Here is a 15,151-nt window from a genome sequence, read left to right as displayed (position 1 = left end):
GGCGGCCGGGAGCTCCCGGGGCTGCGGCGCTGCAGGGTCTGTGAGCGATGACGTGGGGCTGCGGGGCCCTCCCGCCATCAAGGCCTGTTGGGAAACCCTGGGTCCATCCGCAGCGGCTGGGAGCTCTGGGGTCCGCTCGTAGGAGCTGCAGGGTCCATACGCAGTGGGGTGGGGCTGGGGGGGCTCCCCGGCCACCCATGGCTGCTGGGAGCTCCAGGGTCTGCCTGTGGGAGCTGTGGGGAGATGAGGGGTTTGGGGTGGAGGAGGGGGCTCCAGCCTGCAGGGTGGGGCCGAGGGATTCAGAGTGCAGGAGGGGGCTGTGGGTTGAGGCAGGGGGTTGGGGTCCAGGACGGGGTGATGGCTCTGGGGTGGGGGCAGGGATGAGGGGTTCCAGGTGTGGGAGGAAGCTCTGGGCTGGGGCACGGGGGTGAGGGCTCTGGGGTGCAAGAAGGGGCTCTGGGTTTGGTGGGGTTCAGGGCTGGGGCAGGGGGTTGGGGTGCAGACTTACCTCGGGCGGCTCCTGGTCAGCGGCGCAGCAGGGGGGACCTACTGGCCACTTCCAGGGCGCAGCGCGGTGCCCTAGGACACGTAGGGACCAGCCTGCCTGAGCCCCGCAGCACCGCTGACCGGATTTATAACCCAGTCACCCCACTGGGAGCTCCAAGGTCCCCCTGTCCCATGTGGTGGCTGGGAGCTCTGGGATCCCCCCACAGTAGCTGAGAGCTGTGGGGTCCATCCGTGGTGGCATGGGCCTGTGGGAGCCCCTTCCGACACTGGTGGCTGATAGCTGTGAGGCCCCCACCGGCCGACAGCTCCAGTATTGCTGCCCCAGGGCTGAGATGGAAAATGTCACTGAGATCTCTGAAAGTCACAGATTCTGTGACCCCCTTTATATAATCTTAGCCTTAATCGTTGTTGACTGTCTCTCTCAATCTAATGGTCTGTTCTAGGGCAGATGGGACAGGGAAGACAGACGCTCACCCCCCAGCACAGGTTTGGGCAAAAATGGCTCTTGGGCTATTTGCTGAGCATGCAGAGGACTTGTCCAGGCCGGTGGAGCAGCTCAGCCAGATGAGGAGCTGGAAGAAGGAGACCTGAGCAGCCTGGACATCCCACTTTTTCTCCACAGCCACTGCCTATCAGCAGGATTCCTCCTTCTCCTCAGTGAGACCAAATCTAAGCACCTAGATAGCTGGTCTGTCCGCTGCACCCCAATCCCTCATGCCAGAGCTTCCCTGCCAAAGTCCTGTACCTGGCTCCAGAGAATTGTCTCACATCTCGCTGGGAACTCGACTTCTTGTGCCCAGAGAGTCTCGGCCCCCCTCAGTAGAGGACCTGAGAAACACAGTGTCTGCCTTTTCCAAATAAGTGCTTGGAAAGGTTTTGTTCCTGTGGCCTAATGGATAAGGCGTCTGTCTTCTGATCAGGCGATTGAGGGTTTGAGTCCCTTGGTGGTTGTACTTGCGCAATTTTACCTTTGTGCTGAAAGTCCTGCTCCCTTCAGGGCTGGAGCCTCTTCTTGGCCGCTCAGGCCAATGCTCTGGCTTCAGCTAGAGCCCCGGGAAGGAGTTGGCGGTTGCGTGTCACAAAGGCTGGGGCATGAGCCCCAGGTGCTTCCAGTCTCGCCTTTGCCCTTCCTGACTTGCCAAAGACAATGGGCGGCTGCCCGGGCTAGCGTGTGGAGCAGTTTCCCTCTTCCAAGTGTGCGCCTGTCCCTGTGCTGGAGGGGGGTTGCTACATAGCACCTGGGGAGCCTGGGTGTTTCTCTGCTTCTCGCCAGCTGGGGAAAAGCCTCTTGGGGTAAAATCTCCTGCCCCACTGCCAAAGTGAGCACCTTGACTGGGAATGGTAAGAGGCCCCACCAGGGGGGCTGGCCCTGCTTTCCTACTGTCTTCTGATGTTGGCCACAAAGCATCAGCAGCTGGTTGTGGGTGGTTTTCAGTGGGTGTTCGGCATGCCAGGGAGCAGGGAGCAGCCTGGCTGGGTGTCTCTGTGGCTGTCTGCTGGCCACGCATAGCCATGGTTCTCCTCTCCTCTTGCCCTACCCTTGGTTGCTCTGTGGCTTTTAAGCCTTCCCTTGGAGCTGTCAGCACCAGCCACCTCTGTCCTAGGTGCCCAGAGGAGGAGAGGTGCTGGGCTCCAGCCTGGGACTCTGCCGCCCTCCTGCCTTTCCCTGACTATGAAACCTGGCCCTGACACTCCTTTCTTCAAGCGCCATGTGGGCAAGAGGAAAAGTGTGGTAGAAAGCACAAGGGCCAAACTTGTGGGCATCTGAAATCCCAAACACCCAGTCAAACCATAGCCACTTCTAGACCCCATTCCAACCAAAGACCTGGCTCCAGTGGGTATGAGTCACTCAGCACAAGGTAAACAACTCATTCTTATACAGCTGGAGATAGGAAAGTGCTTGGATCTCCAGGGATTTACCACAAGGTCCCACTGAAATTTGAACTCAGATTTCAGCATGCCAACCATTACACCAGCTTGTGCTAGTTTCTCTGACCATTGGTGTCCCTATCAGAGAATACCAGGGTCGGAAGGGACCTCAGGAGGTATCTAGTCTAACCCTCTGCTCAAAGCAGGGCCAATCCACAGACAGATTTTTATCCTAGATCCCTAAATGGCCCTCTCAAGAGCTGAACTCACGAATGTGGGTTTAGCAGGCCAATAGTCAAACCACTGAGCTCTCCCTCCCTCACAGGCCCAGCTTGTGTAAGGGGACTGTTGGCCCTTTACTAAAACTGAATGGGGTTTTTTGGTTGGCTAGTTCCCAGTCCCAATAGAAGGGGGAAGGGTCAATGGGAAATCAGGACCCTGAGACTGACAGGCCCCTGGGGCAATGGTCACCAACTGGTAGGGAAAAAGTGAGAATTTGCTAATGAGTAAAATTCCTGGTGAAAATTGGCAAAGCTGTGGAGAGTTTGAAAAGTTCCAGTGAATTTACACATGAAGATACAAACAGAGAGACAAATAGAGAGAAAGAGAACATCACAGACTGCACAGGCCCACACAGACATAAACAAAAACCAAACCCACACAGCACACAGAGCCATATACACATAAGGGAAAGCCACACAAAACATAGAACAAATCCACACCAAAAAATACAGCAAAAGCCCACAACAAGAAAGCACAAAAACCACATACCAAAAGAATACTTAGCAAAAAACACTCTGCATGCAAAAGTCACATACACACACACACACACACACAAACAACTATATGGCATCCACCAAAATCACACAGGACCCACATGCACATCAACACGACAGACAACAAAACCCCAACATACCAAAAGCCAGGCAGGGTTTGAGTCTCACAGCGAAGAGGGTGAGCACACAGGTGGTTTGGGGAGCAAAGACTGAGGGGGAGTCGGGGGCAGTGCTCTAGGCTCTGCCTGACCCCTCCTGACACAGGCGGCTGGTGGAGAGCAGAGCCTGGTAGATCTGTGGACTCTGCCCTGCTCTCTGTAAAGCAAGGGGACCTCGGTGTCTTCTGAGCTGCAATTGTATTTTCTGCAGGGCAAAATGATTGGCAGAAGCCATTTGCTTAAAGGAAACTAGTGCTGTAGGTGAGGTTTGAACTCACAACCTCAGCATGACTCCACTCAACACTGCTCTGTAAGTACTGGGCACTAACCCATTGCACCACTGGGCCCTGTTCTCAGGTGTTTGTCTCCATGTTTCATGTATGGATTAGTGGAGTGGGGGGGGGGGGTTGCATTAGCTAAAACAAATCCATATTAAAGGCTGCAGGATGGCAGCAGCAGAGGTGGGGAGCCTCCTTCCATGTGATAGAGCTGGTTCCCCTTCCATTGCTGAGGGGAAGGTTGGTGCTTTGAGCCCACCCGGTGCTGGAATGTCTCATGGGTGAGATTAACGGGACTCTTTGGAAGGGAAGGGAAGGGAGGGGAAGTCTTTTCTATTCCTGCCTAGCTCCATTGGTCTCCTGTGGCCCTTTCGGCTCCCTGCTCCCCTGTTGGGGAGATGCAGAGACAAGCCCCCATCTGGGTGAGTCACTGAGAGGCTGTGTCCCATGGCGTGTGGGGGGGAGAGGGGTAGGGGTGGGATGGGGCTCAAGGGGAGAAGGTTGTGTGTGACAGTGTGTGGGGGAGGGGGAGGGGGAGGGTGTGTTCCTTAGGATAGAAATGATGGAAAACACAGGGGCAGTGACAGTGAAACCCCGTGTCTGAGTGTTATGACCCTGTGTGGTGCTGCCGTTCACCTTCCCCTCCTATGGTCTCAGCTTTCATTGAATCCAGCATTTTTTCACCTGTCCTCACCACAGAGGTGTCCCACATGCCTCAGCTACCGAGTGTCCCTCTTAGAGATGCTGAGGACTGGAACTGATTTCAGCTGCTGGTCAGCTCTGCTAGGTCTTTATTCATTTGCACAGGAAAATGCTGAGTGTTTAAATTCATTTCAAGCCCCCTGCCCCCATTCAGCGAACTTCTGAACATACTGGAGATGGGTCTGGAAATCGATTTTCATTCGAAAAAGTTTTTAAAGGGAATCACTTGGATTGGAACTACAAACCTATTATCCTGCAGGGAAACATTCACCCACTGCGCTACCCTCACAACGGAGAGTGTCACGTACAGCCCAGAGCCAGGGCTGGCTCCAGACCCCAGCGCGCCAAGCGCGTGCTTGGGGTGGCGTGCCGCAGGAGGGCGGCAGGCAGCTCCAGTGGACCTCCCGGAGGCATGCCTGGGGGGGTCCGCTGGTCCCATGGCTTCGGTGGAGCATCCGCAGGCGTGCCTGCGGGAGGTCCACCGGAGCCACGACCGCCAGAGCGCCCCCCGCGGCATGCCACTCTGCTTGGGGTGGCACAATTCCTAGAACCGCCCCTGCCCAAAGCAGGAACATTTTTTAACTTGGGGGTTAGTAAACTTTATACAAACACCACAGCTTACAAACTCCCCACCCCCGCTCCATGTCACCAGACCACAACAACAACTCTCCTTGGAGCACAAACAGCTCCCCAGCTCCCTGCCCGTCAGTCTCTCCAGCATTGCTCCAATCCCTTAAAGCAGGGTCTCAACCTCAATTTACCTTAGGGCCGGTGCCAGTCCTCCCAGTGGGCCAATAATGTCACTCATGCTGCCCAGAACCCATCCCCCAAAACTCTGCCCCTCACCTGCCTAAGGCTCTGGGAGGGAGTTTGGGTGGGGGGAGGAGGTCTAGGGTGCAGGTCCTGGGTTGGGGCTGGGGATTGGGGTGCAGGCTCTGGGGGGAGTTTGGGTGCAGAAGGGGTGAAAGGCTGGTCTCTGGGAGGGAGTTTGGGTGCTGGGTGCAGGCTCTGGGCTGGGGCAGGGGGTAGCGGGAACAGGAGGAGGGGTGGGGTTGCAGGCTCTGGGCGGGAGATTGGGGGCAGGTGGGGGGGTGTGGGAAGGGGGAGGGGGAGCAGGCTCTGGGAGGGAGTTTGGGAGGGAAGAGGTATTCTGGGAGGGGTCAGGATGCAGCACTTACCGGAGGCTCCAAGGCAGGGCAGGCTGGGGGGCCTCCATGTACTGTTGCCCCCAGACACCGCCCCCGAAGCGTCTCATTGGCTGCAGGGGTGAAAAGGCCGGGGCAGCGCGCGGAGGCACAGCCCCACCCTGCCCTGCCATGGGGAGGGGCCGGCAGCCACTGGAGCGAGCAGGCAGATGCTGCTCAGCTCCACTGCACTGACGGGGCCCCTGTGGGGAAACGCCTGGGGGCAGCAGGTGGGGCCAAGGGAGTGACCTGGTCCCAAAACTGCTGGAGCCCCACGGGCGAGACCTGGGAACCAGGGCTGCCAGCCAGACAAACACCTTGAAGAGGAGGCGTCCCTCTCCCGGTCAAAAACTGATCTTCCTCCTTCAGTTCAGTGACAGCCTGAATTGTTCCTTATCCCAGCAGAGCCAGAGGATTGAAAGCAGCAACATCAAACCCCTGTGTAGCTCGCAGGAATGGACATAAACACTCCCTGGTGTCTGAGGAGATGTTCAGCTTTGCCCTTGGTCAACTACAAGGCTAAAGGGAAAGAAGGTGGCGCCAGGTATAAAGAGTGAAACACGACACATCATAGTTATGCCCATGGTGGCTGCAAAACCTTTTGATGTACTTCTTCTTATCAGCAGTGTATTGTTTTCTCTGGAGCCTAGGCCTTGACCAAGAAATTTGTACTTTGCTAAAATAATCGACTGCCCCTGGTGAAGACAATGGACTTGACACCCACTGGGGTGTCCCTACACAGGTACAAGTACTAACAACAGTGGCTGCCTTTTAGCCATAGATTTTAAACAGGGCAATAAATAGAAACAAACCCCTGTTAAATCATTTCTCAGCCCGAGTCCTTCACCCACATTCCATAGAGCATTGGGCCACCATGTGGACGTTTCATTTCCGACCTCAGTTTCACACAGGGACAAAATTTCCTTTGCACAGATCCATAAACAGCAAAACCTCCCTGTGTCTCTGGTCTGAGCCAGGGCATTCGATGCCAGTGAACCTTTTTCTCCTGCAATGGCGATGGTCAGACAGAGGGGTCATGGCACCTGCATCCCTGCCAGGGAGATATTGGCTCCGCTCTTTCTTTCTTTCTGCTGCTGTTGTTAGTCCATCAAACATCAAGGGTGGAATGCAAGGCTGAGTTCACGCACCAGCCCTCTGAAAAATTTCAGTGCCCCAGAGAAATCCTGCCCCCTGCTATTGGAACGATGTGCTGGAGATTTGACTAGGAAAGGGACTGTCTGAATTGTCAGAGTGGGGAATGAACAACAATCTACAGCAACGTCGTTCACACAAACACACTCTCATGCTGCTCCAGCCGGAAGGGAAATGGGCAGGAATTCTCGCTGTTCACCCAAGGACACACTTACACTGATGCGCAGCCATGAGTGTGCTGGGGAAGCTGGTCTGGGCAAACAATTTGAAGTGACAATTCAGTGAGAACAAAATCATCATTCAGTGAAATGAATGCATGTCATGTAGTTGTGGCCGAGTGGTTAAGGCGATGGACTAGAAATCCATTGGTGTCTCCCTGCGCAGGTTCGAATCCTGCCAACTACGCAAGCGCTGTGCTGCTGTTGTTATTATTGCAGTCTTAGTGCCTGAGCATCCACAGTGCCAACTGGAGATAAATCTAGTTTCACTCTGTCTACACTTAAAACGCTGCTGTGGCACTGCTATAGCACTTTGGAGTAGACAGTGACTGGAGGGATTTTCCCATCCCTGTAATAGCTGCATGGACAGAACAATTCTTCCTTTTCTTTAGCACTATCTAACTCGGGATTAGGTCACCTTAACTATATGGGTTTGTTGGGGGGTCACACCCTGGGAGACATCGCTTTGCCAGTTCAGTGCCCAGCGTACACCAGCCCTTAGATCCTCTGGGTATTTCAATGCAGGCACTGACCTGTGAGAGGAAAACATCAGCTCACAAACACAGAGACTGAATTTCCCACATTTAATCTCGCTGCACTTTCCAGAAAGTCACAAAATTCAATTCATTCTTGCTAGGACAGAGAAAAAATAAGTGATACTAAGTTTTTGGCTTGATTAAATAAAATTAAGTGTTTAATTAATATAGTAAAAATCTGTACTGATTCCTCTAACTAACACCATAGTGAGGACTTCAATAACACAGACATAGGTTGGGGTTTGTTACAGGAGTGGATGGGTGAGATTCTGTGGCCTGCATTGTGCAGGAGGTCAGACTAGATGATCATAATGATCCCTTCTGACCTTAAGTCTATTAATCTATTAATCTTTTCCCAAATTTGGAAAATTGTGCAGGTCAGAATGTGAATAGTGACCCCGTCTCCTTCCTGCACCTGCCCTACATTGCTCCACAGCAGCTTCTCCCCCTGCAGAGTCACCCCAGCACTGCAGTGCAGCTGCCCACGGTTCAGCAGGGGCCCCTGGCAAGGACCGTGGGTGCAGCTAATAGCCCGGTGTGCCTGGCCGTGAGGCAGCTGTAAAAAAGCAACACTCCCCTGAGAAGTACAGAGACTGAATTGCCCAACTTTAACATCATGACCCCCTGTAGAAAGCCACACGTGTCAGTTGTAGTTTCACAGGGAGATGCAAAAATCAAGTGACACCAATTTTTAAATTGAGGAAATAAAGTTGAGGAGATAGTTATTAACCTCACGAAAATATACTAAAGATCCCTCAACATAACACCTGAAGGTGAAATATGAACAGAGACAAACCTTGTCAGCAAAGGCTCATTTCCCAAACGATCCTCAAAATGTTACTAATTCCCACCCCTCCTCCACAGCAGCTCTGTGCAGTGTAACTGTTCTGCAGGCAGCTTCCCATTCAATGCTGTTGTGGGACATTCCCAGGCCTGGAAATGTACCAAGGACAGAATTTGAAGAGCAAACCTGGCTCCCCGCACCAGGCGGGATTTGAGTGTTTTGTCCCTGTCACTTAGTCTTTGTCAATAGTACAGACGCCATGGGCAGGACTCCAGGCTCTGCTTGAGGGATCCTGGCACAGGGGCTGGGGGGGGGAGAAAGGATGGTAGATTCTGACCTGGAGAGGAGGTAATAAGTGAAGGGGGCATTTTTTATTAGCCCCCTCCTGAGGGTCCCCAGGGCTTGAATTCTACATTCCACATGCCAAATGAGAGGGTGACACTACTTGGTTAATGAAAACCAGAGCTCCAGGTGAGGTTTGAACTCACAACCTCAGCATAGCTCCTCTCAGCACTGCCTATAAGTACTGTGCGCTAACCAATTGCGCCACTGGAGCACCTGTTAATTAGGGTTCTCTGAGACTCCTAGGTTGATACAGGCGACGGGTGACCCCAAAACATTCTCAGTGGAGCTGAGAGCAGGTAGCGACAAGTGTTGTACTTGGTGGGGTGGATTCTTCTTAAGGCTTCCAGGCACCATTTGACCCTTTTGTTCTTCCCTGTGTAATAACAGAGCTGGTTAAGACTCAATGGAGAGTCTTGCTGCAGACCAACAGGTCTGAAATCACTGATAACCAGCTCTAAGCATTAGTCCTGCTTTGGAACAGTGTCTCTCATGCAACAAACTGCCCAGTCAGTGCTAGCAGTGAGGCTCCCTCACTAACAGCTGAAATCAGGGAGAGCTGTGTGAAGTGCAGGGCCCCAGGGGGGCCTGAACAGGGGGGAACAACACCCCAGGTGCCCAGAGGAGGAGAGGTGTGTTGGGCTCCAGCCTGGGACTCTGCCTCCCTCCTGCCTAGCCCTGACTATGAAGCCTGGCCCTGGCCCTCCTTCCTTTAAAAGCCATGTGAGCAAGAGGAAGAGTGTGACAGCTGCAGAGACCAAAGTTGTGGACATCAGGTGAAGCAGCGAGAAACCACCATATGATCAATCCACAGGAATCTCTAGCCAGACTGTTAAGTTCTAGGACCCCAACCTGTAGCCGCCCATTGAACCAGCCAGACCAGAGACCTATCTCCAGTGGCCATCAGTCACCCAGCAGGAGAGAAAAATCTTGCTCTCTACCTGAGAGAGGGTAGCCAAACACATTGAGCTACAGTGCTTTGTAGCAACGCAACATATCTCCAGAAGGTCCCACTAAGATTTGAACTCAGATTCCAGGATTCAAAGTCCTGAGTGCTGCCCATTACACCATGGGACCTGCTGCTATTTCATTTTTTAGACCCCTGTGACTCTTGGCTGGTTTGCACTCTGCACTTATTGCTTCCCACCATCAGCTTCCTCTCGCGGGACTCTCTCTCCTCCTCCAGCGACTGTGGTCCTGCTCTACCGGATCCATGGGTCCTGCCCTGAGTCCCCACATCCCCCTGCTTTGTCTCCATTCCCTGCAGGCTGCAAAAATGTCAGGGGAGGCTGCTCCCGCTCATATCAGCCAACTGCAGCCTCATCTCCTGGAACTCAGGCAGCTGTCGCTTGATCCGGTCGTACAGTCACACGCTGACTGGCTCCCCTGCCTGGATGCTCTTGTGGAAATCCCACAGGCGACGCTGCAGGACTTGGCACTGTTGGTTTCTTTAATGTTGTGGTGTTTGCCTGACCGCCGGAACAAAGCCGCCAACTCCTCCCTCACCGACTCCCACCAATCCCCCTGGTAACCATAGGACCCTCTGATGCTTTCCCGTTCTGCCAACACTGCCAGGCTTCGCCCCTGCTCCTTTATCTTGCAAGCTCTGGATGTTCAGCTTCCAATATCCTCTGCCCTGGGTCAGGGAATTGCCCACATTGAGCACATGGTGAGACCTGTGTGATCCGAACAGTCCATTGGCACCACCCTGCACTGGGCTGTCGACGTGCTCTCCTTCACGGAAATCCGGTCAATGCGACTCCTGGCCTTTCCCTGCAGAAAGGTGTATCCCCTCTGCGGCAGGTGTGAGCTCGGGTCCGAGGAATAGGAGGCTACCGCCCACCCTCCACTGGTTCACTGTGCAGAAACACGTTCTCTAAGCCGACCTTGCTACAGACCTGCGCCAGGTAGTGCTCATCATAGAATAGTTTCCTCTGACAGTTGGGAAAACAGGACCAGCAGTCCTCAGGCCGGTGCAACAATTGAAATCCCCCCCCCCCCCCGACACCAAACACCGTGCGGTCTAGAAAAAGGGAGCCAGTTCCTTCATAGAACTTTCCTTTCACACCTTAATTGGGGACCAAACACACTAATATAGCCATAACCGGTGCCATGGAGCACAAAGCCCACCAGTAATGCCCTCCCTGGTCAGAGCTCCAGCCCCTTCTGTACTCGCACCGCGAATGTGAAGAACAAGACTCCAACCCCATCATTCTTCCCTGGCCTGGAGGACCAGAGAGATGGGCCCTTCCTCCAATCACCCTCTGCCCATCAAGCTACCCTAGAGTTGTTAATGTGCATTTCCTGAACACCCACCATGGCCAAGCCCAGCTGCTCCAAGGCACTGAACATCAAACGCCTCCTCCTGGGCCCCCAACTCCCTTCCACAGGGCCACTTTCACACATGCCCCTTCCCTGGTACTGCCCTCCCTCAGCTGCACAGAAGAGTTTTCATTCTCTATACCTGCCTGTCACTGCCCAGCACCCCCTCTAGCACTCTCTTCCTGCCATATTGGGTCCACCAATAACTCACTTAGGAGAGACAGCTCCTGTCCCTCATTGTTAAAGGTCAGGCCAGCCAATTAGGGGCAGAAGCCCACAATATCTTTTCCTACTGCAGAGCCCAAGCTCAGGGACTCACCTTGGGTGCAGGGACCACTGTGCTCCCAGAAAACAAGCCACCCCTGTGCAAAGAGGGATGAAAGGGCCTGCCAAAGCCTGGGATTGAACCAGGAACCTTTAGAACTTCAGTCTAATGTTCTCCCAACTGAGCTACTTTGGCAGCTGTAGGGCAGCATTTTGGCCTGTTGCTTCTCTGCCCGAGATATTTTTGCAGCAGTTGCACACAAAAAGGACGTCATGTGAGTGGCCCATGAAGACAAGACTCTCTTTTGCCTGCCTTGCTCAGCTTGACTTGCTGCCTCACCCCGTTCCTGCCCTAGTGCCCGGGTTGACCTGGTGGTGGAAGGGGACTGGGGGCCAGTGGTGCGGGGAGGAAGTTGAGCTGGACCCTGAGCTAGGCTAGACCCTGGCGGTGAGAGTCTGGCCACCACTTGCCGCCCCACCCTGTTGTCCTGGCTTCCCCCACTGGGTGTCATTTCGGGAGGGAAGTGGGGCTTCTGCCTCCCCTCCCCGATTTTCACACCACAGAGGAGTGCGAACAGGAAAACGAACGGCTGCTCCACACCCCCACCGGAGGAACCCGACGCCCTTAGCTGCTTCCCCTGCTCCCCCCCAGCTGTGCTACTGAGTGGAAGCGTCCTGTGCCCATCACACAGAGCTCGATTAATCAAAACCCTCTTCTGCCAGCACCAGGCCTCCTGCTTTTTACACTGGGCCTGCAAGCGAGGGGGCGGCTGGCACAGCACCAAGAGTCTAACCTGTGAGGCAGGAGGTGGCTGACGCCTGCAGCCTGCTGGGGAGCTCCCAGAAGTTATTAAGGGACAGAGACTCCTCAATGCCCTCAGTGACAAGGGTTTGGGGGTCACCGAGGCCAGTAAGGGGGTCACTGTGTCGGCCCTATAACCCTGGGTGTCAGGTCACTGTGCAGCTTTGATCTAGAGCTCGGATCCCAACAACCAACCAGCAGCCCACAGCCTCCCCCTGGGTCTGCCCCACCTGGTTACTCCTTACAGGCCGACCTTACCCCCCTTCCAGCCCCGCATTCGCCCCCTAATCATCCTACTGCCACTCAGAGCCACAGCCGTGGAGGTGCTGAAGGAGGGAGGGGTGACTCTAGGGTGGGGTTCTTCTCTAAAGGTGGCTGGCAGAAAGGTGGTGCTCAGCTCTGTCAGGGACCTGCCCAGTTGCCTCGCTGCCAGGGGACGCAGACATTTTTGTAAGGCGATTAAATGGGGTATTTGGCTTCTGAATGAATGTGAGGAATGTGCAATCATGAGAGGACATTTCCATCTCTTTTTCTACTGCTCTTTAGAGCCCCAGTGGCCTAATGGGTAAAGCATTGGCTTCCTCAGCCAGAGATTGTGGGTTCAAGTCCCATCTGGGATGAAAAACTCTTTTCTTCTTGTATATTGCAAAGAAGCCTTTGTGTTATTTTCACCCAGGAAGCTGGGAGACGTTTGAACCCAAAGTACTGGATCTTGGGAGCAATCCCCCAGAAATGGCATCTTCCACTTGACAAATGTTTTCTAGATCCATCAGTAGCAAACACTTAATACTAGTGTTTGTCTGAGAATAGAAGGAAGGGGAGTGTTTACTCCAACATCTCAGAGAGTGAAACAGACAGAAAGAGCAAGGCCGTCCTGAAAGAGAATGGATCTGTCTGGAGACAAAGCAGAACCTGAGAATGAGCAACAGTGTGAAAAGAAGAACTTCAAATGTGTGTTAGGTGTTAGATAGGTTGGTCTGACAAATTTCAAGAAAATACGGACACTGGCTGCTTCTGATCTTTTACTGAGAATTCATTGAGAAATATTTTCCTTAACTATGTTATGGAATATTAGGTGGGCTATGAAGGCACCATTCCTCCTGCTTTCGTCCTTCGAGACAACACGGCTACATGGCATGCGGCCAGTGCTCACCTTCCAGTCAACTGCTAGAGAAGACAACACAGATAGGGATGGCAGCAGGGCAGACTGGCGCTCTGCAGAGATGGTGGGACCAGGTCTCATCAATGGGGAGGTGGCCACCCCAGAATGCACAAGGCTGAGCCAGTAAGTGCGGCGTGTGCTTCACTGTGCCCCTACTCACTGCATGTGGTGGTGGAGGGCAGTTACTGAGTTCGGTCGGTTTGGGAAATTTAGGGCTTGGCTACACTTGCAGAGGTAGAGCGCTGGGAGTTAAACCACAGCAGGGAAACCGCTGCTGTGTGTTCACACTGACAGCTGCAAGCGCACTGGAGTGGCCACATTAGCAGCTCTGGCAATGCCACAGAGAGCAGTGCACTGGGGTAACTATCCCAGAGTGCAAGTGGCTGCAACGTGCTTTTCAAATGGGGGACGGGGGTGGAGTGTGACAGGGAGTGTGTTGTGTGTACGTGGGGGGAGTGACAGTGTGTTTGGGGGGCTGAGAGTGTGTCAGCATGCTGTCTTGTGTGTTCAGACAGCAGCAGACCCCCCTCTCTCACACACACTCACAACAGCAGCAGCATTCCACACTAATGGTTGCTTTGTCCCGGAGCAGATAAGCAGCCGGCTGTCAGAAACGGAGCTTTGAAAGGGGATATCCGCATGCCTGCAGCCGATTTCAAAACAATGACCAGAGTGGGCACTTGACTTCAGGGGATTATGGGACATTTCCTGAGGCCAAACACAGTGCAGTGATGCAACACGTGCACACTGATGCCCGGGTATTTCAGCAGGGCTCAGCGAGCTTTATGCTTCTCATGGAGGTGGATTATCAGGAGCACTCCACCTACAGAGCCCATGTGCTCCATGTGCCTTGCGAGTGTGGACACCTCAGGAGTTAGGGCACCCGGGGCTGCTTTAATGCGCTCTAACTTGCAAGTGTAGCCAAGCCCTTAGACTATGTCACTTGTGTGACTTACTTGTGCTATTGTAATAAATACAATAGATGTGCAATGGTCAGAAATTGCACCAGCATAGAAGTATATTAAAGGGAAACCCTAAGGAAATTAAGAGTTTAAATTATCCTCCACATGTCCCGCGTCCCACTAAAATGAATCCAACCCACAGGGCACGTGGGCAGAAGTATCGGTGTCAGGATGCTACATTGTTAGCACAGTAAATGAAGCTGCAAAATAAATGATGTTTAAATGACCTCACTCTATTTTTTACAATTCGGTATTAAGAGGTAATAGATACAGATGGACACCAGGCAGGGTCGTTTGGAGGACGAAACCTTTATGCTTCCATCCCCCACCACTGTCAAGTTTTAGCCAATTAGGACAAGTCAGCAAATAAGAACAACCTCAGGGCTCAGTAACTGCTACAGGTAGCAAAATCCTACAGGGAGCAGTTTCTGGCACTACACCTGTGCAGCTCTGCTCCCTGGCTCTTCCCAGGCTCCTGCTCTCTCCTTAGCTCTGCCCCACTCTGGCCCAGGCAGTTCCAGCTCCCACGGAGGATGGGACCCCCTGGCCTGGTGACTCCCTCATTACACTGCCTGGCCTGTCAGTGCGGCTAACTTGGAGCTTTGGCCTCTCCCCATTGCCCAGGGGACTGTCAGACTCAGGGGCCTGATTTCCCATTGGCCCTTCCCCCTTCTACTGGGACTGGGAACTAGCCAACCAAAACCCCCACTAAGCTTTAGTAAGGGGCCAACAGTCCCTTACACAAGCCAGCCCCGTAAGGGTCACTGATGGCCAGAAAAGGGACTGTGAGCTGGTCCCATGGTGTAACGGGCAGCACTCAGGACTCTGAATCTTGTAATCTGAGTTCAAATCTCAGTGGGACCTTGTGGTAAGGCCCTAGAGCTCACACTGCTCCACTTCCCTGTCTCCAGCTCTGCAAGAGCATTTTTTTCCCCTCCTGCTGGATGGGTCAGGGCTCTAGAACTGGCACCTGAGGGTTGGGATTCTCACGGCTTCACCTGGTACCCACAAGTCTGGCACTTGCCACTGTGCTTGAAGGAAGCAGGGCTGGGCAGGTGGGAGCCCAGCACCTCTCCTCCTCTGGGCACCTAGAGCAGAGGCGGCTGGTGCTGACAGCTCCAAGGGAAGGCTTA

At 53.7% G+C, this 15,151-nt stretch overlaps 4 non-coding genes across 4 annotated transcripts; 2 read left to right on the top strand and 2 right to left on the bottom strand.

Moving 5' to 3' along the window:
• The first annotated feature begins 6,949 nt into the window (after positions 1–6,949).
• TRNAS-AGA lies at positions 6,950–7,031 on the top strand. The gene has a single exon. It is a non-coding gene; the product is annotated as a tRNA-Ser (tRNA).
• A 1,596-nt stretch (positions 7,032–8,627) lies between these two features.
• On the bottom strand, positions 8,628–8,720 carry TRNAI-UAU. Its single transcript is given in 2 exon segments — positions 8,628–8,663; positions 8,683–8,720. It is a non-coding gene; the product is annotated as a tRNA-Ile (tRNA).
• Positions 8,721–9,511: 791 nt separating this feature from the next.
• Positions 9,512–9,583, bottom strand: TRNAQ-UUG. Its single transcript has one exon. It is a non-coding gene; the product is annotated as a tRNA-Gln (tRNA).
• Positions 9,584–14,810: 5,227 nt separating this feature from the next.
• Positions 14,811–14,882, top strand: TRNAQ-CUG. Its single transcript has one exon. It is a non-coding gene; the product is annotated as a tRNA-Gln (tRNA).
• The last annotated feature ends 269 nt before the right edge of the window (positions 14,883–15,151 follow it).

The sequence above is a fragment of the Mauremys reevesii genome, linkage group 12 (genome assembly GCF_016161935.1).
Source record: "Mauremys reevesii isolate NIE-2019 linkage group 12, ASM1616193v1, whole genome shotgun sequence".
NCBI classification, from domain to species: domain Eukaryota; kingdom Metazoa; phylum Chordata; order Testudines; family Geoemydidae; genus Mauremys; species Mauremys reevesii.
This window is presented reverse-complemented; position numbering and strand designations above follow the sequence as displayed.